Raw genomic sequence first — 21,741 nt, 5'->3', positions numbered from 1 at the left:
AAAAAAATCCAGTGGTCCAGGAGGTGGTGTAGTGGATAGAGGATTAGACTCTCAAGCATGAGGTCCTGAATTCAAACCCCAATAGCACATGTACCAGAGTGATGTCTATTTATTTCTCTCTCCTCCTATCTTTCTCATTAATAAATAAATAAATAAAATCTTTAACAAATTCACCATTTATGAATCCACTATTTCAACTACATAAAAATAAATATGCATTGTGAAAGACCTCAAAAGTTAGTTGTAGCCAAGACTTGTAGAATTTAAGTACTGCATTCATAAGTTTTAATGATGTCTAAGATTCACAAATGCTAGCAGGAAAGGACATTCTAGAATTAAGTCATATTTTTCCATGTAACAATAATTTTCACAAGATCTCAATAGATTAAAGTTGAAATAAGACTTGATATCATTTTAAACATGCCTTTCTGCAACCAACAATTCATTATTATTACTTTTGTCTCCAGGGTTATCGCTGGGGCTCAGTGCCTGCACTACAAATCCACTGCTCATGTGGCCATTTTATTTTATTTTTTGATAATACAGAGATAAATTGAGAGGAGAGAGGAAGACAGAGTTGAGGGGGAGAGAAAGATAGACACCTGCAGACAGACCTACTTCACTGCTTGTGAAGTGACTCCCTACAGGTGGGGAGCTGGGGGCTCGAACCAGGATCCTTATTCAGATCCATGCGCTTCATACTATGTGCACTTAACCCAGTGTGCCACCGCCCAGACCCCAACAATTTCTATTTCAAACAACAACAAAGAGTGTGCTTGGAACTAGACAAAGGTTTAACGTAAAAGGCTTTTCTTATACTTGAACTAATAAGATTAAAAAAAAAAAGTGATCATCCTGAGAAAATCTAAAGATTTAAAAATATATTTCCATTAACACGGGGAAGGGAAAAAACCAACTACAGCATAACTATGGTAAATGCAGTGCCAAGGATCAAACTCAGCACCTCATACTTGGGAATCCAACACTCTATCACTGAGTCATCTGGTGGGCTGCAAAAATCTGAAGATTTTTTTTTGAAAATTCAGTGGCTGTGAAGGGGGTCCCATAATTCGGGTGAGACATTGGCTCTGTCACTTACCAGCTATGTGACCAAGTTCATTAACCTCTCTGTGCTTTAGTTTCATCATCTGTAAAATAGGGATAGTAACAGTAACTACTGTTATTGAGTTAAATGAGTTTATACATAGAAAACATTGTAAATAATGTAAATAATATATTAAGCACTAAACACATGATGATGCTGTTATCACTCCCACACAACAAGCAAAAGTAAGCAGACCTTATAATCTGCTTGTCTAGGAAAGTTACTGACAAACTAGAAAGGTCTTATTAAGTTATCTAGTGCCTAAACTGAGTAGAAATCTAGATTTCCCAGGGTGGGAAACATTACATCTTTTAATGACCTGGTAACTCTAATTTATGAATTCAGAGAACAATTCTAAGTCCGTTCCAGTTATTAAGCTAACAAAAGAAAATGAAGTGACCAACAGCCTTGTTGTCAGCAATGGTGTGGCACAGAATAACTTCCTTTTAAGATGACAGGCTACAAAAATGAAGACATATTTTCATGTGGGCCCTCAAATCCCAGTGACAGAACAATAAAGATGCTCACAAGGGAAACAGCATGAGAGGGGGCAAAGGGTAGAGTCTATTTAAATGCTGACTATCTTCCAAAAAAAAAAAAAAAAAAACAGAAAAAACTGTAGGACAAGGCAGGCCAGAGAAGAGCTGGCTACTTCCCAGAACACACAATGTCAAAAGCAGAAAGTAGGGAGTCAGGTAGTGCAGCGTTAAGGTTAAGCGCACATGGCGCAAAGTGCAAGGACCGGTGTAGGGATCCTAGTTCAAGCCCCCAACTCCCCACCTGCAGGGGAATCACTTCACAGGCGGTGAAGCATGTCTGCAGGTGTCTTTCTTTCTCTCCCCGTCTTCCCCTCCCCTCTCCATTTCTCTCTGTCCTATCCAACAATGACAATGATGGCATCAATAACAACAATAATAACTACAACAACAATGAAAAAGAACAAGGGCAACAAAAGGGAAAATAAATAAATTTATAAAAAAACAATTAAAGAAAAACCTTTAAAAAAAAAAAAAAAGCAGAAGGTAAAGGCAGAGGCCTTTTTCCTAGAGGAGCTGGAGAGATACCCAGTGCTGAATCAGCGCATACAGAATCAGTGGGAAATAGGTCCCTTGACCTGATCTTTTGTCACTGCTGTCCAATGAGCCAGCCGATTTGATTATAGGGAGTGGACTGCTGGAAAAACAGGATTCTCTTGCCAATTATCTACATAATCAACCCAGTTCTTCACTTCTCAGGTACAGAATGAAAACCAAGAGGAGAGCAGACTTCCTTCCTGCCCAGCCTTTCTTTCTATCCTGTAATTAAAAAAAAAATTATTTATTATTTTATTTTATTTTAGACCTTTTTCTTGCATTTTTATTTATCCCCTTTTGTTGCCCTTATTGTAGTTATTGATGTCGTCGTTATTGGATAAAACAGAGAGAAATGGAGAGAGGAGGGGAAGACCGAGAGGGGGAGAGAAGGACAGACACCTGCAGACCTGCTTCACCGCCTGTGAAGCGACTCCCCTGCAGGTGGGGAGCCGGGGGCTTGAACCGGCTTTGTGCTTTGCACCACTTGCGCTTAACCCGCTGCACTACCGCCCGACTCCCTTAAAAATTATTTTTATTGTCCCCAGAGCTATCTGTTGCTGGGGCTTGGTGCCTGCATGATGGATCCACTGGTCCTGGTGGCCATTTATTTTTTCCTTTTTTTTTTTTCCGTATTTATTTGATAAGACAGATAGATACCTGCAGTAATTGCTTCACCTCTGTGAAGCTTCCCCCTGCAGGTGAAAAGTGGGGCCTTGAACCCAGGTCTTTGCACATGGTAAAGTGGGAGCTTAACCAGGTACGCCAATGTCCAGCCCTGGTAATATCTTTTAAACTAAGTTTTCTTTCATTCTGTATCTTCTTCCTTTCTGTAATTAAATAAATTTGCTTCTCCTTGTGGAGCTTGGAGTCAGGCTTTTTCTCATGCTCCAAAGTCAATCCCACACTCTTCCATTTCTAAATAAGTCTGTCTTATTTGCCAAAAAGAAAAAAAAAAAAAAACAAGAGGAGGAGGACAAAAAAGGACAATTAGGGTGAAAGCTAGGGGTCAGCAAAAAACAGACACCTGCAGCACTGTTTTTCCTCTACAGGTAGGGACCAGGAACTTGAATCTGGATCCTTGTACATTCAACAGAGTACCAACAGTGTTTTTCTGTGGAGGAAGCTTCAGTGCTGCCCCTCTATCTGGAAAAACTGGCTCAGAGCATGAGGCCCAGTGATGAGGACAAGCGAAGAATAAGGAGGAGAAGGAGAAGGAGGAAGAGGGAAGGAAGGAAAGAAGACAGGAAGGAGGGAGAAGAAATAAATGGCCAATAAACACATGAAAAGATGTTCAGTTTCACTTATCATTAGGGACATTCAAAATCACAATGAAATGCCACTCCACATCCATTGGTATAACTATTATAAGAACAAAACCAGAAAATAGCATGTCGGCAAAGTTACAGAAAAATTGGGGGTCGGGCGGTAGCGCAATGGGTTAAGTGCACATAGCGCAAAGCACAAGGATCCCGGTTCGAGCCCCCAACTCCCCACCTGCAGGGGAATCACTTCACAGGCGGTGAAGCAGGTCTGCAGCTGTCTGTCTTTCTCTCCCCCTCTCTCCATTTCTCTCTGTCCTATCCAGCAATAATGACATCAATAACAAAAATAATAATAACCACAACAATGATTTTAAAAAATGAGGGCAACAAAAAGGAAAATAAATAAAATATTTAAAAAAGAAAGATACGGAAAAATTGTCCCTTGCTGATGGGCATGTAAAATTAGGTACAGTCACTGTGGAAGATAGTATGGTGGCTTCTCAGCTCAGCCAGTAGAATCCATGCCTTAGCATGAGCCTCAGCTCGCACGAGAGCTCCATGGATTGTGGTTTCTCTTCTTTCTACTTCTTCTCTATCTTCATGCCACCATCACCCCCAAAAAACCAAAACATTAAACATACTACCATATGATCTAGCAATTCTACTCCAGAACATATACACAAGCCAAAAACAACGGTGTAGACATATATTTGCAAATAAGCCACATGTCCATCACAGATGAATGGATAATCAAAATGTGGCATGACCATACAAGGGAATATCATCCAGCTTAAAAAGAAAGAAGATTCTGGTATATGCTTCAGCATGAATGAAGTCAGAGTAAGTTGTCTTTTTACTTGTTGAGCCATTTCTCTACAGAAACCTAACTGGTTGTAATATATATGGCCTTAAACTTGGCACTGCAGGGGGGAAATTAGTGTTCTTGAGTCAGTTAGGAAAAGGAGTATCAACTACTCTGCTCTCAAACTCAGCCTTGCTACAGCTGGAGGGTACAAAGCGCTGCTTCTGACATCCTCTGTGCTTACCTGCACCCGTAGATTCATTTTTCACTCCTCTCTTCAAATCATCCATCCTTTTCTAAGTTTTGCAACATAGTTTACCTTTATAAAACTGATGATCTTGGGAGTTGGGCAGTAGCTCAGCAGAGTTAAGCACATGTGGCGCAAAGCACAAGGACCAGCGTGAGGAACCCGGTTCAAGTCTCCCGCTCCCTACCTACAGGGGAGTTGCTTCACAGGTGGTGAAGCAGGTCTGCAGGTGTCTCTTTTTCTCTCCCCCTCTGTTTCCCCTCCTCTCTCCATTTCTCTCTATCCTATCAAACAATGACAACAATAACTACAATAATAAAACAAGGGCAACAAAAGGGAAAATAATATTTTTTAAAAACCCTGATGAGTTCATACATAAATGGTCATGTTCAGCATCATTAGCTACCAGGGAAATACAAGTCAAAGACATGAGACATCATTTCACAATGAGAGGGATGGCTATATTCTAACAGACAGACAAAACAAGTGTTGGAAAGGATGTGGAGTTAATAGAACTCTTCTGAAAATATTTATTTATTAATGGGGTGAGAAAAAGCTAGAGCACCACTCTGGCACATTGAGATGCTGGGATCAAACTCAGGACCTCATGCTTGAGAGTCCAATATTTTATCCACTGTGTTACCTCCCGGGCTGCAGGAATTAGAATTCTTTTTTTTTTTATTTATTTTTTTTTTTTATTTTTTTTTTTTAGGAATTAGAATTCTTATAGATTGCTCATGAACTGTAAAATGGTATACACACTTTGGAAAAGAGTGTGGTAGTAACATCTCAAAAGTTTAAATATAGAATTATCATATAACCAAACAATTGTACGCCTAGGTAAATGTCCAAGAAAACAAAAAGCATGTCTACATGAAAAACTGTGTGAATGATCAGAGCAGCATTATTCATAGTAGTGAAAAAGTGAAGCTGGGGAGGGCCTCGGTCTTGCCTGGGCCACCAGGTTCCAGATGCTACCGTGATGGCTACCGGACTTCCCTGGACAGATGACCCCCACCAATGTGTCCTGGAGCTCCGATTCCTCAGAGCACCACAACACTAGGGAAAAAGAGAGGCGGGCTGGGAGTATGGATCGACCTGTCAACGCTAATATTCAGTGGGGAAGCAATTACAGACGCCAGACCTTCCACCTTCTGCACCCCATAATGACCCTGGGTCCATACTCCCACGGGGTTAAAGAATAGGAAAGCTATCAGGGGAGGGGATAGGATATGGAGCTCTGGTGGTGGGAATTATATCCCTCTTATCTTATGGTCTTGTCAGTGTTTCCATTTTATAAATAAATACATTAAAATAAAAAAATGAAATATTTAAAAAAAAAGTGAAGTTGAGAAATGCAAAGTAGAACTTAGATTGGGTTTGGTGTATTGCACCAAAGTAAAGGACTGGTGGTGATGGGGAGGGGGGTTTAAGGAAAAAAAAATGAGAACACTGCTATTCATATGTTATCAAATTTAACTTGTGCTTTTGTTTGAATAATACATTTTCCTCATAGTTGTTTTATTAAAATAAAATAGTCTTTTCAAATGTCAAAAAATAAAATTATTAAAAAGATTAGAAGAAGAAAAAAAAAAATAAGGCAACCTCAAATGTATGTCTGTCCATCTATTTACCATAGCATTTGCTCAGCTCTTTTTGGGAGGCTGAAAACTGAATCTAGAACCTCACACATACAAGTCTCATGTACTACCTACCTCCCCAGCCCTTTAAATTTTTTTTGTTTGTTCTGTTACTGAGTCTTCACTGCTCCAGTTGACTGTTTTAGCTAGAAAGAAAGAGACAGAGAAAGAAGGAAAGACACCACCACAGGGGGCTAAGAAGTGGTGCATTCTGTTGAAGGCATATCAGAATGCCCAAGGCTCCAGGTTCAAGCCCCTGGTCCCCACCTGCAGGAGGAAAGCTTCAAGAGTACTGAAGCAGGGCTGCAGGTGTTTTTCTTTCTCTTTTCCTTTTTTTTAAATTTTTAAAATTTCTTTTATTTATTTATTCCCTTTTGTTGCCCTTGTTGTTTTATTGTTGTAGTTCTTGATGTCGTTGTTGTTGAATAGGACAGAGAGAAATGGAGAGAGGAGGGGAAGACAGAGAGGGGGAGAGAAAGACACACACCTGCAGACCTGCTTCACCCCTTGTGAAGTGACTCCCCTGAAGGCGGGGAGCCGGGGGCTTGAATCGGGATCCTTATGCCGGTCCTTGCGCTTTGCGCCACATGCGCTTAATCCGCTGCGCTACCGCCGACTCCCCTCTCTCTTTTCCTTTCTATCTCCCCCTTCACTCTTGATTTCTGTTTCTAATCTAATAAATAAAGACAATTAAGTAAAAAAGAAAAAAAGGACGCTTCCTCTCATGGGGGGGGGGGCCAGAGTGGGAGGGGCAAACCAGGCCTACCATCCACCCCACAAGCCTACCAGCTAATAAATGGATAAACAAAATTTAGTGTTGCCATGGTATGGGGTACTTACTACTCAAGCACAGGAAAGGATGAAATTCTGATAAATGCTGCAACATGGATGAATCTTAAAAACACTCTGCTAAGTAGTGTTTCAGTTTCACCTACTGAAACTGAAAGTAAATTAAAGGGTGCTTTAGAGTTTGAGGTGAGTGTAGATGGAGAAAATAAACAATGACTGCTAAAGGACACAGGGCTTCTTTCTGGATTGATGAAAATGCTCTAAAATGTACTGTGAGGCTGGGGTGACAGCACAATGGCAATGCAAAAAGTAAAGTGCCATACTTAATAGACACTCCAAGGTCTGAGGTTCAATCCCCAGCACCACCTCATTTCGAGTACCAGAGCTGAGAGCTGAGCAGTGCTGTGGTTAAAAATAACAATGGGGGGGGGTTGGGCGGTAGCACAGCAGGTTAAGCACAGGTGGCGCCAAGCGCAAGGACGCTTCAAGCCCCCGGCTCCCCACCTGCAAGGGAGTCGTTTCACAGGTGGTGAAGCAGGTCTGCAGGTGTCTATCTTTCTCTCCCCGTCTTCCCCATTTCTCTCTGTCCTATCTAACAACAACGACATCAATAACAACAACAATAACTATAAGAACAATAAAAAAAAGGGCAACAAAAGGGAAAATAAATAAAAATAACAATGGAGGTAGGGCAGTGGTACACTAGGTTAAGCACAAGGACTGGCACAAGGATTCCGGTTCAAGTCCCCGTTTCCCCACCTGTGAGGGGTGGGAGGAGGAGGTGTTATTTTTTAAGTGGTGAAGCAGGTCTTTAGGTGTCTATCTTTCTCTCTCCTCCCTCTCTGCCTCCCCCTCCTCTCTCAATTTCCTCTCTGTCCTATCCAGCAACAACAACAAAAACAGAAAAAAATGGCCACCAGGAGCAGTGGATTAATAGTACAAGCACCAAGCCTCAGTGATAACCCTGGAGGCAAATAATAACAAGAAAAAATTTAAGGCAAAAAAATGTATTGTGGTAGTAGCTGTAGCAACAGCAATAAAAAACAAACAAACAAAAAAACACCTTGAAACTAAACATCAACAAAATATACTTTGTATGAGTATGTACAAACATATGCATAATGTATATGTGAATGGTATTTCAAGAAAGCTGTTGTAAAAACTGTAAGGATAAACTACTCAACAATTCCCTCTTCAAAGGAAAAAGAAAAAACACACTGGAAAAATCTCTTTGCAAGTCCATTAAAATTTAAATCTAAAACAACAAGGGCAACAAATGGGAATAAATAAATAAATAAAAATTAAAAAAAATTAAATCTAAATATCTGCTGTTGATAACGAGGAGACACTACAGGAAATTCTTTAGCAAGATTAGTAAAGTTATTGTCTATGAAGTTCAAAGCCCAACCATTTCCATGTTTTGTTTTGTTTTTTAAGTTCAGAACAACACAATCCATATTTAGAAATGGACTACAGAAAAAAAAATGCTTTGAAGAATTTTTACTCTCAACATTCATGAATTTAAAGAATCTATTTAGGCAAGGGGAAATGCCAAAAGATTCAATTATTTGTTCTCTCCCTTCTTAGGAATCTCCTTTTTTGGCTTCCCTTATATGTTACCACATTAGAGACAATGAGACAACTCTCTCCATGTTAATATGAATAGATGCTAGTTCTCTTAGCTCCATTCCTTTCCCTCGGCCATTCTTAGTTGCATCTTTGAAGCACTCCTCTTTTACCTGACCTGAAGTACAGGATTCCTTCCTCAGAGATCTATGCTACACCGTTTGGAAGATCACTATGTTCTCCCTAGAAGTAAGCCCAAATCCATTTCACTAAGCCCAGATATTTCTCTTGTGTCCCAAATCCCAAATATTCAACTGCCTACTGCACAAGTTCCTAATCAAATGGCTCAAGCCCTCTCTCTCCAATTTTTACACTGTCCCTTCTCTATCATGGGGAACGGCAGGCATCACCATCTACCTCTTTGAACAAGCCAGAAACTTGGGAGTTAGTCTCTACTCCTCACTCTCCTTGACAGCCAATTAATACCTGAGTTGTATTCCTCCTGCTTCCTTAATCTCATCTCTCTCAAGTCTCTCTCTCTCTCTCTCTCTCTCTCTCTCGCTTTTTTTCCTTCTCTCTTCACTGCCAGTACCAACCCCCAGACTCGTCTCCTGCTGAAACAACAGTGATCTTACACGTTTATGGATCACTCCTCCCTTCTGGTTACTGTGACTGTTGTTCAGTCAGTTTAGTCATACCACTCTCCTGTTCATAATCCATGGTTTTCCACTATCCTTCCTGATCCTCAACTCACCCCCCCACCCCACCCCACCCCAACTCTGCCCTGTTTTCACTTCAGTCCCCTCCATCTGCAAAGCTCCCCTGGGTGGCTCTCACTCCTCCTGGAGGTTTGAGATGTCACCTCCTGCAAGAGCCATAGTAACAGAGACTGAATGAGGTCTGTTACCATAACACCCTGGTTTTTAATCCCAGTTAAGCAGTATCTTTATTATAATGGATCACAACTATTAGTTTTGTGTTTCCCTGTCACTTCAAACTCCCACAATCATTGAGCTCATTCAAGATAACCCAGAGTGCTAAATACACTGTAAATATTTAACAGTTACTGCACTCATACAGTCTCAAGACCCACAGACTACTTAGTAGTTAAAAGAGCTAGAAATAAAATTCTGCTTTAATGGGGCTGGGTGGTGGTGGCCCACTTGGTGAAATGCAGCCATTACCATGTACTAAGACCTTAGGTTTGAGGCCCTGGCTAGCACACAGGAGCACACACAAGGGGTAAGTTTCAGCCACTAGAGTTGTACTGCAGCATCTTGATGTTCCTTTTTCCCTTTCCCTATCTCTCAAACCCCATCAAAAAGGCAAAACAAACAAACAAACAAAAAAACACTAGGAACAGTGGTATTGTGTAGGCACTGAGCGCCAGCCATAACTTTGGTGGCAATAAATAAACAAATAAATAAATAAATAAAATTTTAAAATTCTACTTAAAAAAAAAAAAGCTACTGACAAGGCATGGCAGTGGCACACCCTGTTGAGCAAAGACCCAGGTTCAAGCACCCAGTTCCCACCTGTAGGAGGGAAGCTTCCAGAGTAGTGAAGCAGTGCTACAGGCTTTTCTCTATCTTCCCTTCCCCTCTCAAAATTCTATCTCTACCCAATAAAACAAATAAAATATGAAGAAAAGAAAGCTTCTGAGATAACTGTGTTTACACAAGTACTCTTCAACAAAACAGTTAATTCATTAAATTCCTACAACACACTAAGCATTACACCTGAAGCTTCAGGCCAAAAAATTTCATTAGGCATTTGGATAGTGTGACTTGCTTTGTCATGGGTATGTGTAGGTAGGTGCTGTGGTGTCTTTCTGTCTCTGAGTATATGGAAAAATAAAAGTCAGCCTGAAGCAGTGAAGCCCCAGTGGCGACAAAATAAATAAATAAAAGTTCATTAACTTCTTACTAGAATTAAAAGGGGAGGGGAAATGACTAGGTGCCAGACACTCTACATACGCTATCTATTTCCAGTGACCCTGTGAGATAGCTGAGGCATCTAAAGGTGTGAAATGAATTCAAGTTCTTGCTAAGATAGCAGTCAGTCACAATGCTGTCTTTGGAGCCTGGAGCCTTCTAGAGAGACTGAACTCTCCCTCACTGCATTATTTGACCTATATCAAACCTCTAAAGCCTGATAACCTGCTTCTTATTCTAAGCATATTGCTTAAATGCTGTAGGCTTTTAGGAGACTGGGAGATGGTTCACCAAATAGAGTACATCTTTTCCTATATGTGAGGCCCTGGGTTTGAGCCCTAACAACATATGGGAGCACCATGGATATCAACAAGGAGGGGAGGGGGGCTCCATAGATGGTGGAAAAATACTGTGGTCTCTCTCTTTCTCCTCTCCACACTTCTCTTTCTGCTTCCCTTAAAATGAAGAATAGAAAGCTGGGCCAGGAAGGTCACTCTGTGGTATTTTTTTAAAAAGATTTTTTATTTATTTACTCACGAGAAAGGAGGAGAGAAAGAACCAGACATCACTCTGGTAGATGTGCTCCGGGAATTGAACTCAGGACCTCATGATTGAGAGTCCATTGCTTTAACCACTGCACCACCTCTCAGACCACCACTCTGTGGTATTTCATGTGTGAGGCCCTGAATTCATTCCCCGGCATTACATTTTTTAAAAAAAGTGTGGGAGTTGGGCGGTAGCACAGCAGGTTAAGCGCACGTGGCGCCAAGCGCAAGGACCAGCTTAAGGACCCTGGTTTGAGCCCCCGGCTCCCCACCTGCAGGGGAGTCGCTTCACAGGCGGTGAGACAGGTCTGCAGGTGTCTGTCTTTCTCTGCCCCTCTCTGTCTTCCCCTCCTCTATTCATTTCTCTCTGTCCTATCTAACAACGACGACATCAAACAATAACTACAACAGTAAAAAAAAAAAAGTGTGTGTGTGGTGAAGGAGGTGACACAGTGCATAAAGCATCAGACTCTCAATGATGAAGTCCCAGGTTCAAGGCCTGGCAACACATTCTCTGCTCTCTTCCTCTTAAATGAATAAATATTTCTTTTAAAATTTATGCTTCTTGGAATTGATAGGAAAGTTTAACCAGAGCAATGAGAAATGAAACGTGAGCCAGAAGATAGCTCACCTGATAAAGCACATGCCTTACTACACTCAAGGCTCCAGGTTCAAGCCCCAGCACCAAAGCACTAGGGGAAGCTCCATGGAGTGGTGTTGTGATGCTTCCCTTTTCTCACTGCCTCTCCCTATCCAAAAGAAAAAGAATGGGAAACGTTAGCCCAGGATTGGTGGAAGCCCACATGCACAAGGAACTGGGGACACACATAGAAAAAGACCTCTCTTTGAAAGATCACCCCCATAACCATTATTTGTAATATAACTCAGCATTCCAGTAAGAACCCCTCCCCTGTCACTAGACTTATTAGACATCTCTTCTGGCCTTTCAAATTCTACCAAGTCACCCCTCCATTCCCTGCTCTTCCTGCTAGATGTGTTACCTTGGTTACAGGCACCACCAACCTTGAGCCTGAACTTAAGGTGTATTATCCTAAATTGCCCTGTCCTTTTCCTTCACCTTTCTTTCCCTCTCTCTTTTCTAACATATTTTTAATTATTTTAGTCTTTATTTATTGGATAAAGACAGCCAGAAATTGGGAAGGAAAGGGGAAGAGAAAGTGGAAGAGAAAGACAAGAGAAACACCTGCAGACCTGCTTCACTACTTGTGAAGTTTTCCCCCTACAGGTGGGGACTGGGGGCTTGAACGCAGGTCCTTGCACCTTGTAACAGGTGTGCTCAACCAAATGTGCTACCCAACCCCCTTCCCTCACCTTCCTGGCCCTTACATTGGAACCTACTAAGCCTGAGCACCACAGTGAGTGACCTGTAGCAGCTGCTTTATAATTCGCTACCTGTACTGTTACATCCTCACCTGCTCTCATCCTCTCTCTTATGGCAACCCTGTTGGACTTCCAAGGAACTTCTCAGGATTAAAAGTAAGGTCAAGACTGAGAGACAATAAATAACTTTGATGAGGACCTGAAGCCAGGCAATCAGATACTCAGGCCCTGACTCTTCTGAGTAAAACACAAAGAAAGCAGGGAGTCGGGTGGTAGCGCAGGGTAGCACTTAAGTGCATGTGGCGCAAAGTGCAAAGACTGGCGTAAGGATCCCAGCTTGAGCCCCTGGCTTCCACCCTGCAGGGGAGTCGCTTCACAGTGAAGCGAGTCTGCTGGTGTCTCTTTCTCTCCCCATCTCTGTCTTCCCCTCCTCTCTCCATTTCTTTCTGTCCTATCTAAAGACAACATCATCAACAACTACAACAACAATAAAACAACAAGGGCAACAAAAGGGAAAAAAACACACAGAGCAAAAGCTTAAGTAGTAAACTAAGAGCATATGGAAGCATCAGATACCGGAATAGACACTAGCAAAAGGTTCCAAGCCTAAGGAACCCAACATTCTATTCTGCCACACAGTATTACTATCACTGGTCAGTGCTTTGCAAGAAGTGGCTGTTACACATACTACCCTACACAAACGCTGAGGGGACATGATGTCTGGAATTTTTTTTTTCTTTTGAGTTGTCACAGCTGGGGGAATCTTGTGGGCTGAGACCAGAAAAACTGCTAAATATCATACAGAGCACAGGACAGCTCCGTCACTCACCCAGAGATAAAACATGACACACTCCAAAGGCGCTATTGAAAGTGTTCTGGCCTCTCTCTCCTTTCATTCTCTCCCCATCCCTCCCCTCTTTATTGTTTTCGCACAACGCAAAATAAATGTTTTTAAAAAAGTATCAGAAGAGAGCTCATCTGGTAGAGCTCACATCTTACCATGTGTGTGGACTCAGGTTCGAGCCCCAGCCACATGGGAGCAAAAGGGAAATGTCATGAGAGGTGGAACAGTGGTGCTTCTCTATAGACACATATCTTAAAAAACAAAACAAAACAAATAAAAACCCACTGGGACAAGTGGGATTGTTGTGCAGGCAGGAAGGCCAGGTGAAAAGCCTGGTGGCAAAAATAAGTAAATAAATGAAAAAGAAAAAAATTGCTGGACAAATATTTTGAGCATCTTCAATTTACCAAATTCATAAAAGCTGCCACATTCAAGTATTAAAATATGTAGTTGTTATTTCTTTCAGGGAAGATGACACCTTTTTTTTTTCTATGTGTTAAATTTTATTAGACAAAGAATTAAGGGCAAGTTTATTTAGAAAATATTACCACTCAAATAGGGGAGGGAAAGGGACATCCTAAAAAGGAGCCAAGAAAGGGGGTGGGGGATAGAGGGAAGATGCTAGGAATTTTCTCCAAAAATCAGGCTACAACAAATGCATAAGAGTTGTCACTGGTAGAAAGGTAGACAAATGCTATGCAAACGGCTTCAGAAACAAATGCCAAGAATTGAGAAGGAGAGTGCCACACCAGCTGAGGCCAGGCCCTTTCAAATACGTAAGAAAGTAGACAGTTGGGCTCCTGGATTCACTCCAAGACTGCCCGTCAAGGTCCCTGCAGTTACCAGGATCCACCTTTTTTTTGCAACAGGTTCTTTCAACACCCACCCACCCCTTGTCAAACTATGTCCAGCTATGACAGCTGTTGGATGACAGGGTGAAGTTGTACCATGTCTTTCCCGACCCTACTGAACTGGTAGGAAAAGCCCTCACCTACTATGTGCAAGTGTTGTCCTCCAGCTCAGCACCGCTGTTCAAAGGCTAGTGGCAGTTTGTCATCTCAACCCAATCCCCACAACATGTTCCTGGTATTCCCACAGGAAGGAGGCAGTGAAAATATAGAGCCAGCAGCCTGGGAGGTGATGTAGTGGATAAACTACTGGGCCTTCAAGCAGGAGGTCCTGATTTGCATCTCTGGCATCGAGTGAGGTAGTGATGCTCTGGTTCTTTCTCTCTCATTAATTCATTAACTAACCAGTCTTAAAGCAAATACAAATGCAGACAACGTTTTTTAGATGGCTGAGGCCCTAAGGCCTTTGTCCTCTACCACCTAAAATCAGTGCTTAGCAGCAGCCAGCCAGAAGCTGCCTCATTTCCTGGAGTTGGTTGGTAAAAATAGGAAGTGGGGGAGGAAGTGCACAAAGCAGAAACAAAAGTAATCACTGCCTTGCTTCCTGGACACAAATCACTGAGCAGGGAAGGTATCATTAAAACACTGAAACGGAAAGGGAGGTATGGAGAGCCAAGGCCAGAGGAAAGGAAGCGGCACTCTGGGTCCATCAAACCCAGACTATTTCTGTGGCCAGGAGACTGACTGCCCTAAAAGAAAAATATGTGCAAAATGGGATATCAGTCTGTTAATACAGAAACATCAGAAAATAAGACTAAAACATGTTAGCTAAGAGTCCTGCAAAAACTTGTCAACCATTTAAGTCCTAGCATAGTAAAAAAAAGAAAAAAAAAAAAAAAAGCCAGTGAAAAGGCTTCAAAGGCTGACATCAAACCTTTTTTTTTTTTTTTTTGAGTCAACTACTACTAAAACTATTGTTAAAATAAAAAGTTGGGCTGTCAAGATAGCTTACCCGGAAAGGTACCTGCTTGCCATTCACAGGACCCAGGTTCAAGCCTGGCCCACACTGCACTAAGAGAAGCTTCACTGCTATGGTGTCTCCCTGTGTGTCTCTGAAAAAGCTTCTCAGAGCAGTAAGGTCCTAGAGTTGATTTTTTTTAAGGCACTAAATAGTCAGTTGACCATATCCAAAAGCCATATATCCCATTATTAGTTTATAAAAACCAAAGCAGGGGATGGGTGGAGGTGCACTTGGTTAAGTGCACATATTACCATGCACAAAGACCAGGGTTCAAGCTCCCAGTCCTCACCTGCAGGGGAAGGCTTTACAAGTGGTGAGACAGTGCTACAGATGTCTCTCTCTCCCACCTCATACTCCCCTCCCTTTCAGTTTCTCTCTGTTCTTATAAAATCTTAAAAAAGAAAAATAAATACCAAAGCAGAGCAAGCTGATAAGATAACATGCCTGGGAGGGTGCTTGCTCTGCCATGTGTGCAACCCAGGTGCCGTTCACCACATGGGAGCACTTCGGTGCCATGGTCTCTCTCCTTCTCTCTCCCTATTTCTATCTCAAAAAAGTCAGATCAATCACGCCCCAGAAGTGATACGCTTTTGTTTTTCTGCCACTTTTCCAGCTGCAAGATTCCAGAGCACCCTGTGGGCCATTTTTCTTTCTTTTAGACAGAAGAGGGTAAGAGAGAGAGAAGAGGAGAAGCCACAGCAATGCTGCACAGCTTGGGAAGCTCCCCCCTTGCACAGGTGTACAGGCCCTTTCATGCAGTGGCAGGGCACTGAGACCCAGGCTCTTGTACTCTGTAAAGTGTGAATTATCTCCTGTGCCCCCCCATCCCATTCTAATCAATACTATAATCTATCACGATTACGGTTGTTTCTACAACCATTCTCCAAGCTTGTGAATGGTGTCTGAATGCTCTAGTCACCCAGGAAACAGGTTCACAGCGCCTGCTGTCAAGGAACTTCATGTCTATAGGGAAACAAACTGCCTCCACCTAGAGGCCCCATTGCTCTCTTAACATTTATTACCACAAAACATGATACTGTGTTAGGGAAACAAAGCTGGTTATCATTGTTTGATCTGAAAAGCCTTTGTATTTGGTAACCTACAAACAATGGATGAGTTTAATAAGCAGAAGAAAAAGCTTTCTAACCACAAAATCAACTGAGTTGAAACATACTTTCAAAATAACACAAGTTAAAAAGGTGGGGGCTGTAACCTACCTAGTAGGAAGCAAAAGGATTCCTGTTTGAGTCCCTACCTATGTGGGTGGGGAGTCACATCACAAGTGGTCTGCAGGTGTCTATCTTTTTCTTTCCCTGTCTCCCCCACCACTCTCAATTTCTCTGTCCTATCCAATAAAAAGTTTAAAATGGTCACCAGGAGCAGTGGATTTGTAGTGCAGGCACCAAGCCCCAGTGATGACCCTGGATGCAAAAAATAAATAAATTTTTAAAAGCCAGGGCCAGGGAAAAAGCAAAAAAGCAAATTGGCTATGGAAGATTCTCAGGCCTGGGGCTATCCTCAGCACAAAGCTCTGTTTTTTTGTGTTTGTTTGTTTGTTTGTTTTTAATCAGAGCACTGCTGAGCTCTGGCTTATGGTGGTGCAGGGGATTGGACCAGAGACTATCGAGCCTCAAGTTATACCATGATGCTATCTACCCCCAACTCAAAATGATCTGATTAAAAAAAAAAAAAAAAAAAGTAGCCCAGAGGTCTTGGAGGTAGTACAATGGCTACAACATTGGACTTAAAAGCAAAGGATCTCAAGTTCAATAGCAGGCACCACCCTGGCATGCACACATGCACTTTCTCTCCCGCATGTATTAATAAATAAAAATTAAGTAGGCCAAATGTGTTAAGTAGTATCGATGAAGAATAGGTCTCATGATGCTGATATGGAGGGTATTGGTGTGGGGGGGATCAAAGACTCATCTATTTCTTAAAGTCAGCTGAAAGTAAGTAGAGAAGTAAATTACATGAGTGGTAATCATCATTCAGTTCCGTACACAGAAAAATGGGGGCTACCTTTGTTTTTGTCTTCTTTGTAAGTAGGCTTATGTCACTGAAGATGCCTATAAATTTTAGATGAAAAAGAGTTCTGCCAGTATTTTCCTCTAAGTATTCCATAGTTTCTGGTCTAACATCCAGGTCCTGGGTCTATCTGGAGTTTCCTTTTGTTTCTGGTGAGATACAGTGATTCAGTTTCATTATTCTGTACATTTCATCCCAATTTTACCAACACCATTTGTTGAAGAGTTTCCCTTCTTCCATTTTAATAGTTTGGGCCCTTTGTCAAAAATTAGAAGTCAATAGGTGTGGGAGAACTAATGAATAAAATCCAGCACTGCTTGGTCTTGATGAGGAGAGATCTAGTTGACCGATTTTCTGGTAATAAATCAATTTACTATACTCTAAGACTAGTGTGTAGTTTTCTCTCCATTTATTTGTGAAGAATTATAGGCAGAGGGAGAGACAGAGAACCAGATATCATTCTGGTGTGTATGCTGCTGGGGATGAACTCAAGACATCATGCTTGAGAGTCCAATGCTTTATCCACTCACTGCACTACCTCCCAGACCACATGTGTGGTTTTCTTATGAAGTCAAAAGACTATCTCAAGACACACAGTGTTGTGATGCTCTGTCAATATTGTGATGCTCCAATATAATGCCATGAGTTGAACCCAGAATATCAGGCATGGGTGGCCATGTGCTCTACAGGATGAGCTAAGCTATCTCCTAGCCCCAAAACTGCTGCCACTAAAAAACAAAACAAGTATCAGATTAAAAAAAAATTACTAGAACAAGACTATGAAATTTAAAAAAAATGTTAGCATAGAAATCTTCAAAAGAAAGAGGCCAGACAGTGGTGTACCTGGTTAAGCACATACGTTCTCATGAGTAAGGACCCGGGTTCAAGCCTCCCACTCCTCATCTCCAAGGTGGACTCTTCACAAATGGTGAAGCAGGTCTACAGGTCTCTCTCTCCCTCTCTCCCCTTCTACCTCCCCTCTCCTTTGAAATTCTCTCTATCCTACCCAATAAAATTGAAGAAGAAGAAAAAAAAAAAAACAGGAAAAATGGCTGCCAGGCGTGGTGAATTCAGAGTGCAGGCCACTCATCTAAGTCACAAGCCTTGCCATATTCAGGCTTTTACAGAGATCCTACTGTGTACACAGCACTGCTCCAGACTGTGGATCCAGTGGCATACAAGACAGAAACAAACCCCCTTCTAATGGAGGGGGAAAATGCTCTTACTGCAAGGCAAGAAGCTACAAGAGAAAGGTTTTGTGGAAATAAGCACTGTCAAAGTGAAAGTTAAGGGGAATGGTTTGGGAGATAGACTAATAAACTTATCAACTTCTGCTCCAAGTAATTACCAGATGAACAAATGTCACTTACTATAACTCTACCACCTAAGGCAAGCTACTTGAATTCTTATCTGTTTCTTCCATACTCTCTTCTAGTAAAATTCCTCACTCTGGGGCCAGCAACACAGTTCACTTGGACATCTTTGCTATGTGCACAACCCAAGGTAACATCTGGTCCCCACCGAACTGAGGGAAGTTTCTCTCTACCTGAAGGGGGGGAAATAATCATCTCAGGGCAATGAAGCCCAGAGACAGCAAGAAAAAAACAAAAAACTCCATTTTAATTAACTATTAAAAAATTAAAAGAACTCCCTTAATATGGCACATTACAACTGTTTTTTAAAAATATTACTTACCTTCGTGCAGCTCTGCCCCAATTCCCAAAGTCCTGGCAACAAAGAGAACGCTGCCTTGTGTCCTGTGGGGAAGGAGGTCAGAGCTCCTCCCATTTCCCTGCTAGCCACTCCCTCCTCTCCCATCCCCAAGCAAGAAGGAAGAAAAGGGAGATCACGTAGAGGAGGTTCACCATCCTTACAAAGTACGCTATGAAGTTACATGGAATATGCTGTTATTCCTGTCCACCTTGAGACCCTGAAGTGGGTGACTGGGGCCACTTTTCCTCCTCCTGACCTAGATTAGCACAGCCTGCAGCACTGAGTCTGGAGCCAAGCCGGTTTTCCTCTGCTTCTGTTCCCCAGAGCATATACCCACCTGGGATCTGGGGTGGGGTTAGGGAAAGAATCAGGAATTCCCAGGTTCCAGTTATTGTTTCATTTGCACCCAGTCCTTAGACCATTGCTAATAAGCAAACCAGACTTTCTTTGGGTAATAACTAACACTAACTCCACATTCAAAAACTTCCCCAATATGATTCTTTTAAATTATCAACTTCAAAAAAGCACATATCTAACAGACAAGAGGTACAGACAAAAGGAACATAGTCAGGGCTAAGTGTCAGGCACCTGGATGAGTGATGCACCCATCACAGTGCACAAGGACCCTGGTTCAAGCCCCCCAAGTCCCCACCTGTAGGGGGAATGCTTCCTAAGTGGTGAAACAGTGCTGCAGGTTCTCTCTCTTCCACTCTCTATCTCCCCTTTTCAATTTCTGTCTCAAAACAAATTATATATATGTTTTAAAGGAACATAGTCAAATGGTTTAAAAAATAACTAGAAAATTTTTTTAAAAGGTCAGGCTGGGAGTATGTCTCGAACTGCTAATGCCCATGTTCAGCAGAGAAGCAATTACAGAAGCCAGACCTTCCACCTTCTGAACATCATAGTGATCCTGGGTCCATACTCCCAAAGGGATAAATAGGAAAGCTATCAGGGGAGGGGGTGGGATACAGAACTCTGGTAGTGGGAGTTGTGTGGAATTGTACCCCACTTATCCTATGGTCTTGTCCCAGCAATAAAAAAGGAACAAAGAATGAAGCCTAGAAAAAGGCATGGTCTAAGTAGAGGCCTATCTAAAAGATGGCATCTAGCAGCACTGTCAACCTAGAAGGTGCCCACATTGCCTATATTATGGGGCTTATTAAATAAATTACACAAGGAACACCTAATAACATTTCAGAGATCAAGGCAGAGCTACCACACTTGATCAAGCCCAAGACGGCATCATTTAGAAGTCATCTCATTATTTCATATCTGCTGGTACATAATGCTGTGTAAGGATGAGCTGCCACCACATGACAGCTTCCGGTTCCCTCAAGGTTCTTTCCTGTCGCATTCTCCCCTCCTCAGTCCACCTGGGAGAAATTATCACCCTTGACACAAGTCCTTCTGTGCCCCCCCCATTTTCTCCTTTCTTCTTATTCATATTGAATCTGGATCTATTTCAGTGAAATTATCTCAGGGCCCTTCAGTTCCCATAGACCATTTTTATCCACTCTGACACTACTCATAGCACTGTATCCCTCCCCTTTCCCAATTAACTATAAGCACAGAGACGGAGGCTGGAAATCTGGGAGCTATCTTCCCAATCACTGCAGAGCACAGGGCCATAACAACAAAGACACCTGCCACCTGCCGTGCAAAGGGCTTCACAAATATTAACTCATTAAGCCTCACCAGAAACCCAGTAGGAAGGGACTAAACAGCCTCTCCCATTTTCAGAGTATACTAAAGTTAGTGGCAGGGACAGGACCTGAATCCAAACATTCTGGATTTTTTTTAATTTTTATTTTTGGCTCTTAAACTACATTCCCTCTTTAATTAACTTCTGTGTACAGAGCAGACATTTAAATTTTTAGTTGTTCTGATTTTAATTGAAAATACAATTTACATCAAGTACAAGCTTAGTGTACCAGAGAACAGTCGAGAAAAAGCTAGGCTAATCTAACAGCCCAGATTTCTGGGATTTCATCCCCAAAGCAACTATTCTTCCTTTTCTATCATTCCAATTTTTTTTTTCTGCACTTAAAGATCTACTTCACTCATACTTATTAAAAAAAAAACACACACACATGGGTACAAATGCAGTGTTCTGCATCTAACCCTTTTCACTGAATAACATTTCTCTGTATTTGATAAATACCTGCACCTATGCTATTTTTATTATATTATACATTTATATTTCACTTTTTAACCCAAGGCAGTTTCTTCTTCTTTTTAATGTTTTTATTAACTTATTAACAAGTGTGAGCAGAGGGTAGAGGACAGAGAAAAGGGGAGAGCCTCTGGCATACGCAATACCGGGGATGGATCTTAAGAACCCTTGCACTCAGGATCTCCTGTTTGAAGGGTGAGCACTCTACCTGTTACACCATATTCTGGACAGAAAAGATAATGAGAGAGACAGGGAGACAGACACCAACCAGAGCACTGCTCAGCTCTGGTATATGGTGGTGCCAAGATTGAACTTGGGGCCTCAGGCATGTAGTCCTGTGCTTTATCACCAACTATTTCCCATCTTCCAGGATGGTATTTTTGATGTCAAAAGATCCTGGTGAACTTGGACTTCGTCAGGAAACAGGAGTCACAAAAGGCTTGTAAATGGGCAGAGGGCATCAAAGGTTAGCCTTGCAGTAGCGTGCAGACTTAATCAAGGGGCAGAGAGCCCTCCCTTGTAATCATAAGTAATGCCATTATGGGGATGTTGTGAGGAATAACTAAGGCACGTACATAAACCAGACTAGCACAGTGAGTCGAAATCATAGTACCTGGCACATTGTTAGCTGCTAATAAGTTAATTATTATCATTATTTCTTCAAGAGCTGGCTCCACTTTCTTTCCCCATCTCCCTTCCCTCTACTTTGCTATTTATACTTTCCCACTCTTTACCCTGCATCTCCTGCAGTCACACACCCCACACAGTGGCTCACTTCTCTCCCTCTGTACCTGCCACAGCCATGCC

The 21,741-nt window shown here is 42.0% G+C and overlaps 1 protein-coding gene across 6 annotated transcripts in view; it reads right to left on the bottom strand.

The window, feature by feature from the left end:
* GARRE1 (granule associated Rac and RHOG effector 1) overlaps positions 1 to 21,741 on the bottom strand; it is a 93,019-nt gene that overhangs the window by 65,284 nt on the left and 5,994 nt on the right. For 2 of the 6 annotated variants that reach the window (XM_060185689.1, XM_060185688.1), the window contains exons 1-3: positions 18,416 to 18,583; positions 17,040 to 17,194; positions 1,100 to 1,148 (exon numbers count right to left, since the gene is read on the bottom strand). The exons of 1 other annotated variant lie outside the window; for it this stretch is intronic. The gene's annotated coding sequence lies outside the window, so the exon portion shown is untranslated. Of the gene's footprint in view, positions 1 to 1,099; positions 1,149 to 17,039; positions 17,195 to 18,415; positions 18,584 to 18,740; positions 18,883 to 21,741 lie in introns of those variants that run through there. 3 more of the 6 variants (XM_060185685.1, XM_060185687.1, XM_060185690.1) reach the window with 3 other exon arrangements.

The sequence above is a fragment of the Erinaceus europaeus genome, chromosome 2 (genome assembly GCF_950295315.1).
Source record: "Erinaceus europaeus chromosome 2, mEriEur2.1, whole genome shotgun sequence".
NCBI lineage: Eukaryota > Metazoa > Chordata > Mammalia > Eulipotyphla > Erinaceidae > Erinaceus > Erinaceus europaeus.
The sequence above is the reverse complement of the archived record's forward strand: the minus strand, read 5'-3'. Positions and strand labels throughout refer to the sequence as shown.